Source organism: Salmo trutta, chromosome 21 (genome assembly GCF_901001165.1).
Source record: "Salmo trutta chromosome 21, fSalTru1.1, whole genome shotgun sequence".
NCBI classification, from domain to species: domain Eukaryota; kingdom Metazoa; phylum Chordata; class Actinopteri; order Salmoniformes; family Salmonidae; genus Salmo; species Salmo trutta.
In genome coordinates this window covers 39,039,400-39,054,256 of record NC_042977.1, presented here as the reverse complement: position 1 = coordinate 39,054,256, position 14,857 = coordinate 39,039,400, and positions in this window count along the sequence as shown.

Below are 14,857 nucleotides of genomic sequence, written 5' to 3'. Positions count from 1 at the left end.
CCAAAGGTGCTTCAACAAAGTACTGAGTAAAGTGTCTGAATAATTATGAAAATGTATTATTTCAGGTTTTATTTTTTATAAATTAGTAGAAGTTTTTGTTTTGTCATTATGGGGTATTGTGTGTAGATTAATGCGGGGGAAAAAACATTTTAATCCATTTTAGAATAAGGCTGTAATGTAACAAAATGTGGAAAAAGTCAAGGGGTCTGAATACTTTTCCGAATGCACTGTACACATTATGATCTCATTGTGATTAAATCTTCCTGACCACTTTTGACGGTAGTCAGACACACATTGTGTCTGGATATCTTACAAATGTAGACGGATCTGGACAGGGAAAGCATTGAAATCATCAGTATCCTGCCTTCTAAAATCATTGACAGGTTGCACCATTGACCGATGACATCAATACGCATCTTAAAATAAATACATTCATATTATTTAGAATGAATATCTGTCAAATAATTTGCATACAGGGAGGGACCAGGAAATGTGGTCACAACGCGGACACAGTGGAGGGATAAGAGCCACATTTTAATACCATGTGTAGACGCATATCTGAAAATGTGTGCTCAATCAGAATGTGGACAAGATCAAGACAAAATATGCATGTTAGTGCCAGGTATAAACAGGGCTAGAGAGTAAGTGTGCTGCAGGGTTTAAAGTAAGTCAGTCACACATCCTAATGCCTGACAGTGTCAAGTACAGTAAAAGCTACCAGCTTATATTATGAAACACTGACAGTAGCTAAACCTCAATTCCCTTGGGGTGTATTCCATGTGCACACACACACATATAGAGTACACACTTAAGCACTGACATAGTAAACAGAATAGTAGAAAGCCTAATGAAGTTGGCTTTGAGCTCACAGTCAATGGTTTGGCCTGAGGTAATACTTTCCGGAACATTGATGTGAGAGTGACCTAAATGAAGTGGTAAGGTCCATATATCTACAGCACACCATACCAAGGCTCATGTCCATGTGTGTATTATTGTCCATGTGTCTAAACAGTCTCTAAATGCTTTATAAAACGGTTTACACAGGGAATGGCAATTACCTGCATGTCCACAAACAACACCTCAGGGCTGACTATGTTTATATGTACACATGTGGAGAGGAGACCTGCACACAGTGGTGTAAGGTACTTAAGTAGTACTTTAAAGTATTTTTACTTAAGTAGTTTTTTAGGGTATCTGTACTGTACTATTTATATATTTGACAACTTTTACTTTTACTTTACTACATTCCTAAATTAAATAATGTACTATTTTGTTACGTCCTGACCAGTAAAAGGGATTCTTTGTTATTGTAGTTTGGTCAGGGCGTGGCAGGGGGTGTGTGTTTCGGGGTTTTTGATTTATGTTCTATATTTTCTATTTCTATGTTTATTCTAGTTTTCTATTTATATGTTGTATTTTTCAATGACCTCCAATTAGAGGCAGCTGGTTGTCGTTGTCTCTAATTGGAGGCCATATTTAAGTGGGTTCGTTTTTCACTTGTGTTGGTGGGTGGTTGTTTCCAGTATAGTCTGTGCACCTTATTGGACTGTTTTTGTCGTTTGTTTTGTTTAAGTGTTTTTCCTTTAATAAATAAGAAGATGAGCACTTTACCCGCTGCATTTTGGTCCACTCCTTATGACGCCCGTGACATTTTTACTATATACATTTTCCCTGACACCCAAAAGTACTTGTTACATTTTTTATGCTTAGCAGAACAGAAAGATTGTCATATTCACAACCTTATCAAGAGAACATCCCTGGTCATCCCAACTGCCTCTGATCTGGCGGACTCATTAAACACACGTGCTTCGTTTGTAAATTATGTCTGAGTGTTGGAGTGTGCCGCTGGCCATCCGTAAATAAAGAAAAAGGTGCAGTCTAGTTTGCTTAATACAAGGAATTTGAAATGATTTATACTTTTACTTTTGATACTTAGGTATATTATTGAAATTATATTTACTTATTATACTTAAGTATATTTAAAATCAAATACTTTTAGACTTTTACTCAAGTAGTATTTTACAGGGTGACTCACTTTTACTTGAGTCATTTTGTGTTCTCCTAGTTCTAATTGCCTTCTTATTAAAATGAGCAGCATAAGGCCCAAACTGACTAGGGAGAGGAGATTAAGACCTGTATTCAAGTTTAGGAGTGCTGATCTAGGATCAGGTCCCCCCCTTTCCATGTAATGTTATTCATCATGATCTATTATAAAAGGCAAAACTGATCCTAGATCAGCACTCATACATAGTCTCATACGCTTTATACATTGGCCCTATTTCCACTACGGGATAGGGGCTTGGTGGCGAAAGAGAATTCTACTTTTCAATTCACATTACATCCTTGCCTTACCTTTCGTCACGACATTCTTGGTCTGCAGTTCAAATTTACTGTAAATATCACAGTAGCCACAACTAGCCAGTAATCACAAACTATTAAATAATGACAGAAACTTTTCTTCTAAAACGTACTACACTATTGAGTAATGCAACCAAACCATATTACATTCTTGAATAACGCAATAATTCACAAGCATGTACGTATATTAAAGGGTTTATTTTTGATCCGTGTACCGTTCGTTCAATCAATATCCGAACTTAAACAACGACGGTTAATCATTTAGACTGCATTTATTCATAAAAAAATTGAATGAATGAACAGAGTTGGTGTGGGCATTGAGAGGAGGGGCTGCAACAGGATACGTGTGTTAACTGTTTTCACTATCTAATGCTAACTGACCATCGCTCCAGTTAGCTAGCTTTCGTCAGGTTAGTTACAATACAGGCCACCAACAAGTAGTTAGTTAGCAAACTAGCTAGATGCCTTCCTTCAAGGAGACAAAGTCTGCCGCCTCACCTCCAATCAATCAAATGTGTTTATAAAGCCCTTTTACATTTAACGAGGCAAGTCAGTTAAGAACAAATTCTTATTTACAATGACGGCCTACCCCGAACCCGGGCAACGCTGGGCGTGCACCGCCCTATGGGACTCACAATACTCAAAGTAAAAACAGAATAGTAGGTCTTATTAAACAGCATAGTATGTAGTGAATATTACATTTCCACCACACCCATTACGTATGATATGTTATGAATTTGCAACACGTAGTATATGTTACGAATTGACTAAACATGTGATATCTTATAAATTCTAGCTAGGTGGCTAGATGGCTAGCTTTAGCTAGGCTAGGGGTCGGGGTTTAGGGGTTAGGTGTTAGGGTTAAGTTAAGGATTTAGGTTAAAGGGTTAAGGTAAGGCATAGGAGAAGGGTTAGCTAAAAGGGTCAACCTCTACAGGATCGCCCCCCCCCCCCCCCCCCCACGGGACGGTTGAGCTAACGTGCGCTAATGTGATTAGCATGATGTTGTAATTAACAAGAACATTTCCCAGGACATAGACATATCTGAAATGGGCAGGAAGCTTAAATTATTGTTAATCTAAATGCACTGTCCAATTTACAGTAGCTATTACAGTGAAAGAATACCATCCTATTGTTTGAGGAGAGTGCAGAGTTATGAACTTGAAAATGTATTAACAAACCAAACCAACAGAAATGCAATGGTTCATTTGATCAGTCTGAACTGTGCACATACACTGCTGCCATCTAGTGGCGAAAATGTTAATTGTGCCTAAACTGGTATAATACATTGTGGCCTTTGATTAAAAAAAAGCTTTAAACGCATGTCTTTTTCTTAGTATTATCTTTTTCCAGCTCTAATGTGTTATGTTCTCTGACATTCATTTCACATTTCCACAACCTTCAGTGTGTTTCCTTTCAAATGGTATCAAGAATATGCATATCCTTGCTTCAGGTCCTGAGCTACAGACAGTTAGATTTGGGTATGTCATTTTAGGCGAAAATTTTTAAAAAGGGTCCAATTCTTTTACCCCTTATTTTTGTTGGCACAAAACTACCTCCATACTTCCATTTGTTTGTATTCGTTTGTATAGGTTACCTTCAGACGAGTCCCACCTGGCCTTTTTTTTACATCAGCAGTTGTCACAAAGTTATTTTACAGTAACCAGGCCTACACCAGAGAAACCCAGGACAACCGGGTGATGTCATATCCTGTTCCTGTTTAGGCACCTGGCCAGCCGAGTGCAGGTGGGCTCTCCCGTCAACATAAGGCTCTTGGTGCTCCCGCCCCAAATACACACAGGTACACAGGTACACACACAGACACACACACACACACACACACACACACACACACACTATTAGTAATGTTCCCCTATTTCCATGTTTGTGTGTATGTGTGTTGTGTTTCAGAGCTGAGGGATGATAAACCAGTGTTTTCTGAAGAGTGATCTAGTGTGGAAGGAGGACATGTAGATGCAAGTCCCTGGACAGAAAGGTGACAAATGAGTCTTTCCCTACACCCTACCATTACCCCCTACTCTCACCCTAGCCCCTTACACTTAAACCACTGACCCCTACGTTTCCAACATGACCTGATGGACACACACAGTGGCTGTGTCTCAATAGTCTAGTAACTTCCTCTCACAGGTACATTAGTGAGGACAATACTCTTCTGTTTTTATGGATGTTTTGTATTTTATTTTGTGATACTGTTTTAACTGCCTACTATTTTGGTTTGTATGAACTGCACTGAAACAAATCCCAATCAACTCTGTTGCGATGGCAAACGCAAGAGTTACAGTTGGTGGGAAAAAAAATAACATTTATTATTTAATGTATTGTATATTTTCCATGCTTTTTTCTGTTAAGAACTTTATCCACGAGTGTGATCATTTCAGTAACTGCTAGTTTACTTTGGCTCTGATGTGAACACCACACATTTGTTAGGATAAAGTTCTAAATGAATGTAACACTGTATGATCTGGTTTCTGAATGCAATACTTTGCTGAGCCTACTTTCAACTGGCTTTTACCAAATAAGACAGGACAACATGGTTTAGGTGTCCGTTAAACTTTAACCTTTACCTCTGATTCAACCACAAAGGATTTAGGACCACAGGCCTGTCTTGGGAAGCTGAACAAGGGAGTAAAGTACTGTACTTTCTATAGTCCTTGTCTCTAATGTTGCTAAACCTGTGTTTTTAACACATGTCCTTTTGGATGTTCAAGGACTATCAGCTAAATTAAACATAAATTACAAAAGATTACAGTGTGACCTACACACAGAGGCCACCACTGCAGGAAGGGAGTCAGCTGCAAGAACCACTTACTCTATCTTGCTCTAAACCCTCTTGAGGGAAGAGGCCTCTTCCTCCCCACAGCTTAAAACAGACTAAAACAAACATTAATGATAACTGATAGAAACAAGGCATATAAATGGATATAAGGATAGGAATAAAGGACAATTGATACTTTTAACAATTGGAAAACTAGAGGGTAACAGTTACCGTCTTTTTCCCCTCAATCTCCCCAAGTCCTGGAGCATCAGAGTAGATCAGGGGGCACAGATCCTCCAGACATTTGCTTCCGGCCATTGTACTCCACCCTTTGATGCTTGGAGCTCTTTAACTGGCTATTATCCCATAGCTGGGGGCAGTGGTTGGGCGTGTCCACATGCCAGTGGGCATGCACATTACCAGCCATGTCTCATAGACTAGACGAAACCTAGTAAATGTAAATCCAGGACACTAATTAGTATTACGTTTGGTTTGGTAAGTAATCCTTTTAATGGAGTTGGAGCTGGAGCTGGAGCTGGAGCTGGAGGTGGAGGTGGAGGTGGAGGTGGGAGGGAGATGGAGGTGGAGGTAGAGGTGGAGGTAGAGGTTTGATGGAGATGGAGCTGGAGGTGGAGGTAGAAGTGGAGGTGGAGCTGGAGGTGGAGGTAGAAGTGGGATGAGGTGGAGCTGGAGGTGGATGTGGAGGTAGAAGTGGGATGGAGGAGGGATGGAGTTGGGGGTAGAGGTGGAGGTGGAGGTTGAAGTGGAGATGGAGGTGGGGGAAGAGGTGGAGATGGAGGTGGAGGTATAGGTGGAGGTGGAGGTGGAGGTAGAGGTAGAGGTGAAGGTAGAAGTGGGATGGAGGTGGAGCTGGAAGTGGATTTGGAGGTGGAGGTAGAAGTGGGATGGAGGAGGAATGGAGGTGGGGGTGGAGGTGGGGGTGGGATGTTGGAGGTGGAGGTATAGGTGGAGATGGGATGGAGGTGGAGGTGGGATGGAGGTGGAGGTGGAGGTATAGGTAGAGGTGGAGATGGAGGTAGAAGTGAAGGTGAAGCTGGAGGTGGAGGTAGAGGTGGAGGTAGAGGTGGGATGGAGATGGAGCTGGAGGTGGAGGTAGAGGTAGAAGTGGAGGTGGAGATATAGGTAGAGGTGGAGCTGGAGGTGGAGGTGGATGTAGAAGTGGGATGGAGGAGGGATGGAAGTGGGGGTAGAAGTGGAGGTGGAGGTTGAAGTGGAGATGGAGGTGGGGGAAGAGGTGGAGATGGAGGTATAGGTGGAGGTGGGATGGAGGTGGGATGGAGGTGGAGGTGGAGGTAGAAGTGGGATGGAGGTGGAGCTGGAAGTGGATTTGGAGGTGGAGGTAGAAGTGGGATGGAGGAGGAATGGAGGTGGGGTGGAGGTGGGGGTGGGATGTTGGAGGTGGAGGTGGAGGTGGAGGTATAGGTGGAGATGGGATGGAGGTGGAGGTGGGATGGAGGTGGAGGTGGGATGGAGGTGGAGGTATAGGTAGAGGTGGAGGTGGAGATGGAGGTAGAAGTGAAGGTGAAGCTGGAGGTGGAGGTAGAGGTGGAGGTAGAGGTGGGATGGAGATGGAGCTGGAGGTGGAGGTAGAGGTAGAAGTGGAGGTGGAGATATAGGTAGATGTGGAGGTGGGATGGAGGTGGAGCTGGACGTGGAGGTGGAGGTAGAAGTGGGATGGAGGAGGGATGGAGATGGAGCTGGAGGTGGAGGTAGAGGTAGAAGTGGAGGTGGAGATATAGGTAGATGTGGAGGTGGGATGGAGGTGGAGCTGGAGGTGGAGGTGGAGGTAGAGGTGGAGGTGGAGATGGAGGTAGAAGTGAAGGTGAAGCTGGAGGTGGAGCTGGAGGTGGAGGTAGAGGTAGAAGTGGAGGTGGAGATATAGGTAGATGTGGAGGTGGAGGTAGAAGTGGGATGGAGGAGGGATGGAGATGGAGCTGGAGGTGGAGGTAGAGGTAGAGGTAGAAGTGGAGGTGGAGATATAGGTAGATGTGGAGGTGGGATGGAGGTGGAGCTGGAGGTGTAGGTAGAAGTGGGATGGAGGAGGGATGGAGGTAGAGCTGCAGGTGGAGGTTGAGGTGGGATGGAGGTGGAGCTGGAGGTGGAGCTGAAGGTGGAGCTGGAGGTAGAGGTGGAAGTGGAGTTAGAGGTAGAGGTGGAGGTGGAAGTGGAGGTGGAGCTGGAGGTTGAGGTAGAGGTGGAGGTGAAGGTATAGGTAGAGGTGGGATGGAGTTGAAGCTGGAGGTGGAGGTGGAGGTAGAGGTAGAAGTGGAGGTGGAACTGGAGGTGGAGGTATAGGTGGAGGTGGGATGGAGGTGGAGGTATAGGTAGAGGTGGAGGTGGGGTGGGATGGAGGTGGAGGTGGAGGTGGAGGTAGAAGTGGAGGTGGAGCTGGAGGTGGAGGTGGAGATGGAGGTAGAGTTGGAGACGGGGGTAGAAGTAGCGGTAGAGGTGGAGGTGGAGGAAGATCAAGAGCAAGGAGAGTAATATCTGAGGAAATTCGGGTGACTGTGGTGGACCATGTGGTCAACCATGATTTGACCTTGAGAGAGGCTGGGCAGAGAGTGCTGCCCAATCTGAGCCGCTTCACCGTAGCATCCATCATCCGAACGTTCCAAAATGAGAATAGGTATGTACTGCAGACATTGGACCAATCTACTACTTTTACTACTTGACAGTAGTACAACATAAGGCACAGTAAAGACTGTAGATTCCAATACATACTGTAAGGGGAAACAAAGTCAATGTTTGATGTATGAATTTGGGAGCTATACTACTTTGTAACATGTATATCTTGTACACTGTATTACTGTAGTGTTCATTGTACTGTATGCTATTTTGATTTTGTAGAACTGAAAGATGACAAGCACGTGGTGGTAGAACGCATCTATTTACAGACTAACAGGAGGCTGTAATTGTGCAAATGGTAGTTGAAAATGCCATGAGACTGCGGGAAATCCAACAGCAGATTATTGAATACCCTGCCATCTTCCATAACATCAGAGTGAGCTTATCAACCATAGACTGCATCCTTAAGAAACAAATCTCCGGATGAAGCAAATCTACAGCGTTCCATTTGAAAGGAATTCCCAAAGAGTGAAGGATAAACGGTACGAATATGTGCAAGTAATGTGTAAGTAATGTAGTAGTATTATACTCTTAAAACATTAGAGAATCATTGATGTTTCCAATGAACTTTACTATAGCAATTACAGTATTTACTGTCATTTTAGAGAATCATGGAGATGGATGCAAGTCCCATCCCCCAGGAACTCATACTCATAAATGAGGCTTGATTCAATTTAGTGAAGTTGAGGAGGAGAGGAAGGAACATCATTGGTCAACGTGCCATCACTGAGTTACTGTACCTGGCCAGCGTGGGAGAAATGTCACCATATGCTCCGCTATGAGCCACAATGGGGTCCTCCACTGCCTTGCCACCCTTGGACCATACAACAATTTCCTGAACACTTTACATGACAATATTTTTCAGCAAGAGCAGAGAGGACCAGGTGATCCTGAGCAGCAAATGTATGTTCTGATTTGGGACAACGTGAGTTTCCATCGGGCTGCTCAGGTTCGTATCTGGTTACATGACCATCCCAGGTTTACAATTCTCTGTCTCCCACCATATTCCCCATTTCTTAACCCCATTGAGGATTTGTCTTCAGCATGGCGGTGGAAGGTGTATGATTGCAAACCCCATGAACGTATGGCCTTTCTCCAGGCAATGGAGGAGGCCTGTGGTGACATTCCAGCAGAGTCCATATTCCAGATGCGTCATGCCAGAAGATATTTCCTCCACTGTCTGGCCAATGACAACACCGCATGTAATGTTGATGAAAATCTCTAGCCGAACCAAAACTCAAGACATGACTGATTTTGTTTTCGCAATGGAATATTTGTTTCTTGACTTTTACTGTATTTATACTGTATTTCTCTTTATCTATTGCCTACAATTGATCTAACATACAGTATGTAGTACAAATATGCCTATTTTTCTTCCTTTGCATATGCAAAATAAATTTACTGTATGTTTGCATTTTCACTGTTTGTGTGCTTAAAGTATGCTGTTTGACATGTATTGAGTCATGTTGAAATATAAAACTAAAATGTTTCTTGTTTGAGTACACAAACAATACAGTATAACAACATCATCTTAGTCTTTACAATGAAATAGGTTCTGATAGTAGTGTTTGAATGTATCACATTAGTGTGATCTCGGTTGTCACTAAGTTAGATTAATTTAATGTGTGTGTGTGTCTCATTTGTATGCAGTTTCATTTTGAGCAGGGAGTACATGATTTTGATTGCTGTGTTTCATTTTGCAAGATGTCTGTGGGTTTTGGGGAAATTGGCTAACAGTTTTGTGTTTTGTGTTTAGAGTTTTGAGTACCTGAGATGTAGTTTCAGCAAATGTATGTTAACAATTGGGAAAAACTGTAATGCAGGGAAACTTAAATCCGTTTTACCTAACTTCTATCAGCATGTTAAATGTGTAACCAGAGGGAAAACAACTCTAGACCACCTATACTCCACACACAGAGGCGCGTACAAAGCTCTCCCTCGCCCTCCATTTGGCAAATCTGACCATAATTATATCCTCCTGATTCCTGCTTACAAGCAAAAGCTAAAGCAGGAAGTACCAGTGACTCGGTCAATAAAAAAGTGGTCTGACGAAGCAGATGCTAAGCTACAGGACTGTTTTGCTAGCACAGACTGGAATCTGTTCTGGGATTCTTCCGATGGCATTGAGGAGTACACATCAGTCACTGGCTTCATCAATAAGTGCATCAATGACGTTGTCCCCACAGTGACTGTACGCACATACCCCAACCAGAAGCCATGGATTACAGGCAACATCTGTACTGAGCTAAAGGGTAGAGCTGCTACCTTCAAGGAGCAGGATTCTAACCCGGAAGCTTATAAGAAATCCCAATATGCCCTCCGGCAAACCATCAAACAGGCAAAGCATCAATACAGGACTAAGATTGAATCGTACTACACCGGCACCGACGCTCGTCGGATGTGGCAGGGCTTGCAGACTATTACAGACTACAAAGGGAAGCACAGCTGCGAGCTGCCTAATGATACAAGCCTGCCAGACGAGCTAAATTACTTCTATGCTTGCTTCGAGGCAAGTCACCCTGAAACATGCATGAGAGCATTAGCTGTTCTGGACGACTGTGTGATCATGCTCTCCGTAGCCAACTTGAATAAGACCTTTAAACAGGTCAACATTCATAAGGCCACTGGGCCAGATGGATTACCAGGACATGTACTCTGGCAAGTGTCTTCACTGACATTTTCATCATGTCCCTGACTGAGACTGTATTACCATCATGTTTCAAACAGACCACCTGTGCCCAAGAACACTAAGGTAACCAGCCTAAATTACTACCGACCCGTAGCACTCACGTCTGTAGCCATGAAGAGCTTTGAAAGGCTGGTCATGGCTCACATCAACACCATTATCCCAAAAACCCTAGACCCACTCCAATTTGCATACCGCCCCAACAGATCCACAGATGATGCCATCTCTATTGCACTGCAGACTGCCCTTTCCCACCTGGACAAAAGGAACACCTATGTGAGAATGCAATTCATTGACTTTAGATCAGTGTTCAACACCATAGTGCCCTCAAAGCTCATCACTAAGTTAAGGACTCTGGGACTAAACACTTCCCTCTGAAACTGGATCCTGGACTTCCTGATGGGCCGCCCCCAGGTGGTAAGGTTAGGTAACAACACATCCGCCATACTGATCCTCAACACGGGGGCCCCTCAGGGGTGCGTGCTCAGTCCCCTCCTGTACTCCCTGTTCACTCATGACTGCATGGCCAGGCACAACCCCAACACCATCATTAAGTTTGCCAATGACACAGCATTGGTAGCCCTGATCACCGAAAACGATGAGACAACCTATAGGGATGAGGTCAGAGACCTGGCCGTGTGGTGCCAGGACAACAACCTCTCCCTCTACGTGATCAAGACAAAGGAGATGATTGTGGACTACATGAAAAGGAGGACGGAGCATGCCCCCATTCTCATCGACGGGCTGTAGTGGAGCAGGTTGAGAGCTTCAAGTTCCTTGGTGTCCACATCACCAACAAACTAACATGGTCCAAACACACCAAGTCAGTTGTGATTTGGGCACGACAAAGCCTATTCTTCCGCAGGAGACTGAAAAGATTTGGCATGGGTCCTCAGATACTCAAAATATTCTACAGCTGCACCATCGAGAGCATCCTGACTGGTTGCATCACTGCCTGGTGTGGCAACTGCTTGGCCTCCAACCGCCAGGCACTATAGTTTATTATCTATGCATAGTCACTTTAACTCTACCTACATGTACATGTTACCTCAATTACCGTGACTAACCTGTACCCCTGAACATCAATCAAATTCAATCAAATGTATTAATAAAACCCTTCTTACATCAGCTGATATCACAAAGTGTTGTACAGCAACCCAGCCTAAAACCCCAAACAGCAAGCAATGCAGGTGTAGAAGCACGGTGGCTAGGAAAAACTCCCTAGAATGGCCAGAACCTAGGAAGAAACCTAGAGAGGAACTAGGCTATGAGGGGTGGCCAGTCCTCTTCTGGCTGTGCCGGGTGGAGATTATAACAGAACATGGCCAAGATGTTCAAATGTTCATAGATAACCAGCAAGGTCAAATAATAATAATCACAGTGGTTGTCGAGGGGTCTGGTCAGCACCTCAGGAGTAAATGTCAGTGGGCTTTTCATAGCCAATCATTCAGAATATCTCTACCTCTCCTGCTGTCTCTAGAGAGTTGAAAACAGCAGGTCTGGGACAGGTAGCACATCCGGTGAACAGGTCAGAACAGTTGAAACTGGAGCAGCAGCACGGCCAGGTGGACTGGGGACAGCAAGGAGTCATCAGGCCAGGTAGTCCTGAGGCATGGTCCTAGGGCTCAGGTCCTCCGAGAGAGAGAAAGAAAGAAAGAAAGAAAGAAAGAAAGAAAGAGAGAAAGAAAGAAAGAAAGAGAGAGAATTAGAGAGAGCATAGTTAAATTCACACAGGACACCGGATAAGACAGGAGAAATACTCCAGATATAACAGACTGACCCTAGCCCCCCAACACATAAACTACTGCAGCATAAATACTGGAGGCTGAGACAGGAAGGGTCGGGAGACACTGTGGCCTCGTCCGACGTTACCCCCGGACAGGACCAACCAGGCAGGATATAACTCCACCCACTTTGCCAAAGCACAGCCCCCACACCACTAGAGGGATATCTTCAACCACCAACTTACCATCCTGAGACAAGGCCGAGTATACCCCACAAAGATCTCCGCCACGGCACAACCCAAGGGGGGGCGCCAACCCGGACAGGAAGATCACGTCATTGACTCAACCCACTCAAGTGACGCACCCCTCCTAGGGACGGCATGGAAGAGCACCAGTAAGACAGTGACTCAGCCCCAGTAGTAGGGTTAGAGGCAGAGAATCCCACTGGAGAGAGGGGAACTGGCCAGGCAGAGACAGCAAGGGTGGATCGTTTCTCCAATGCCTTTTCATTCACCTTCACACTCCTGGGCCAGACTACACTCAATCATAGGACCTACTGAAGAGATGAGTATTCAATAACGACTTAAAGGTTGAGACCGAGTCTGCGTCTCTCACATGGGTAGGCAGACCATTCCTTAAAAATGTAGCTCTATAGGAGAAAGCCCTGCATCCAGCTGTTTGCTTAGAAATTCTAGGGACAGTAAGGAGGCCTGCGTCTTGTCACCGTAGCGTACGTGTAGGTATGTACGGCAGGACCAAATCGGAAAGATAAGTAGGAGCAAGCCCATGTAATACTTTGAAGGTTAGCAGTAAAACCTTGAAATCAGCCCTTGCCTTAACAGGAAGCCAGTGTAGAGAGGCTAGCACTGGAGTAATATGATCAAATGTTTTGGTTCTAGTCAAGATTCTAGCAGCTGTGTTTAGCACTAACTAAAGTTTATTTAGTGCTTTATCCGGTTAGTCGGAAAGTAGAGCATTGCAGTAGTCTAACCTAGAAGTGACAAAAGCATGGATAAATTTTTCTGCATCATTTTTGGACAGAAAGTATCTTATTTTTGCAATGTTACATAGATGGAAAAAGCGGTCCTTGAAACAGTCTTGACATGTTCGTCAAAAGAGAGATCAGGGCCCAGAGTAACGCCGAGGTCCTTCCCAGTTTTATTTGAGACGACTGATCAACCATCAAGATTAATTGTCAGATTCAACAGAAGATCTCTTGACTCTGTACCGGTACATTGACTCTGTACCGGTTCCCCCTGTATATACAGTGAGGGAAAAAAGTATTTGATCCCCTGCTGCTTTTGTACGTTTGCCCACTGACAAAGAAATGATCAGTCTATAATTTTAATGGTAGGTTTATTTGAACAGTGAGAGACAGAATAACAACAAAAAAATTCAGATAAACCCATGTCAAAAATGTTATAAATTGATTTGCATTTTAATGAGGGAAATAAGTATTTGACCCCCTCTCAATCAGAAAGATTTCTGTCTCCCAGGTGTCTTTAATACAGGTAACGAGCTGAGATTAGGAGCACACTCTTAAAGGGAGTGCTCCTAATCTCAGTTTGTTACCTGTATAAAAGACACATGTCCACAGAAGCAATCAATCAATCAGATTCCAAACTCTCCATCATGGCCAAGAGCAAAGAGCTCTCCAAGGATGTCAGGGACAAGATTGTAGACCTACACAAGGCTGGAATGGGCTACAAGACCATCGCCAAGCAGCTTGGTGAGAAGGTACCAACAGTTGGTGCGAATTTTCGCAAATGGAAGAAACACAAAATAACTGTCAATCTCCCTCGGCCTGGGGCTCCATGCAAGATCTCACCTCGTGGAGTTGCAATGATCATGAGAATGGTGAAGAATGAGCCCAGAACTACACGGGAGGATCTTGCCAATGGCAGCTGGGACACAATTGGTAACACACTACACTGCGAAGGACTGAAATCCTGCAGCGCCCGCAAGGTCCCCCTGCTCAAGAAAGCACATATACATGCCCGTCTGAAGTATGCCAATGAACATCTGAATGATTCAGAGGACAACTGGGTGAAAGTGTTGTGGTCAGATGAGACTAAAATGGAGCTCTTTGGCATCAACTCAACTCGCCATGTTTGGAGGAGGAGGAATGCTGCCTATGACCCCAAGAACACCATCCCCACCGTCAAACATGGAGGTGGAAACACTATGCTTTGGGGGTGTTTTTCTGCTAAGGGGACCGGACAACTTCACCGCATCAAAGGGACGATGGACGGGGCCATGTACCGTCAAATCTTGGGTGAAAACCTCCTTCCCTCAGCCAGGGCATTGAAAATGGGTCGTGGATGGATATTCCAGCATGACAATGACCCAAAACACACGGCCAAGGCAATAAAGGAGTGGCTCAAGAAGAAGCACATTAAGTTCCTCTAGTGGCCTAGCCAGTCTCCAGACCTTAATCACATAGAAAATCTGTGGAGGGAGCTGAAGGTCTGAGTTGCCAAACGTCAGCCTCAACCTTAATGACTTGGAGAAGATCTGCAAAGAGGAGTGGGACAAAATCCCTCCTGAGATGTGTGCAAACCTGGTGGCCAACTACAAGAAACGTCTGACCTCTGTGATTGCCAACAAGGGTTTTTCCACCAAGTACTAAGTCATGTTTTGCAGAGGGGTCAAATACTTATTTCCCTC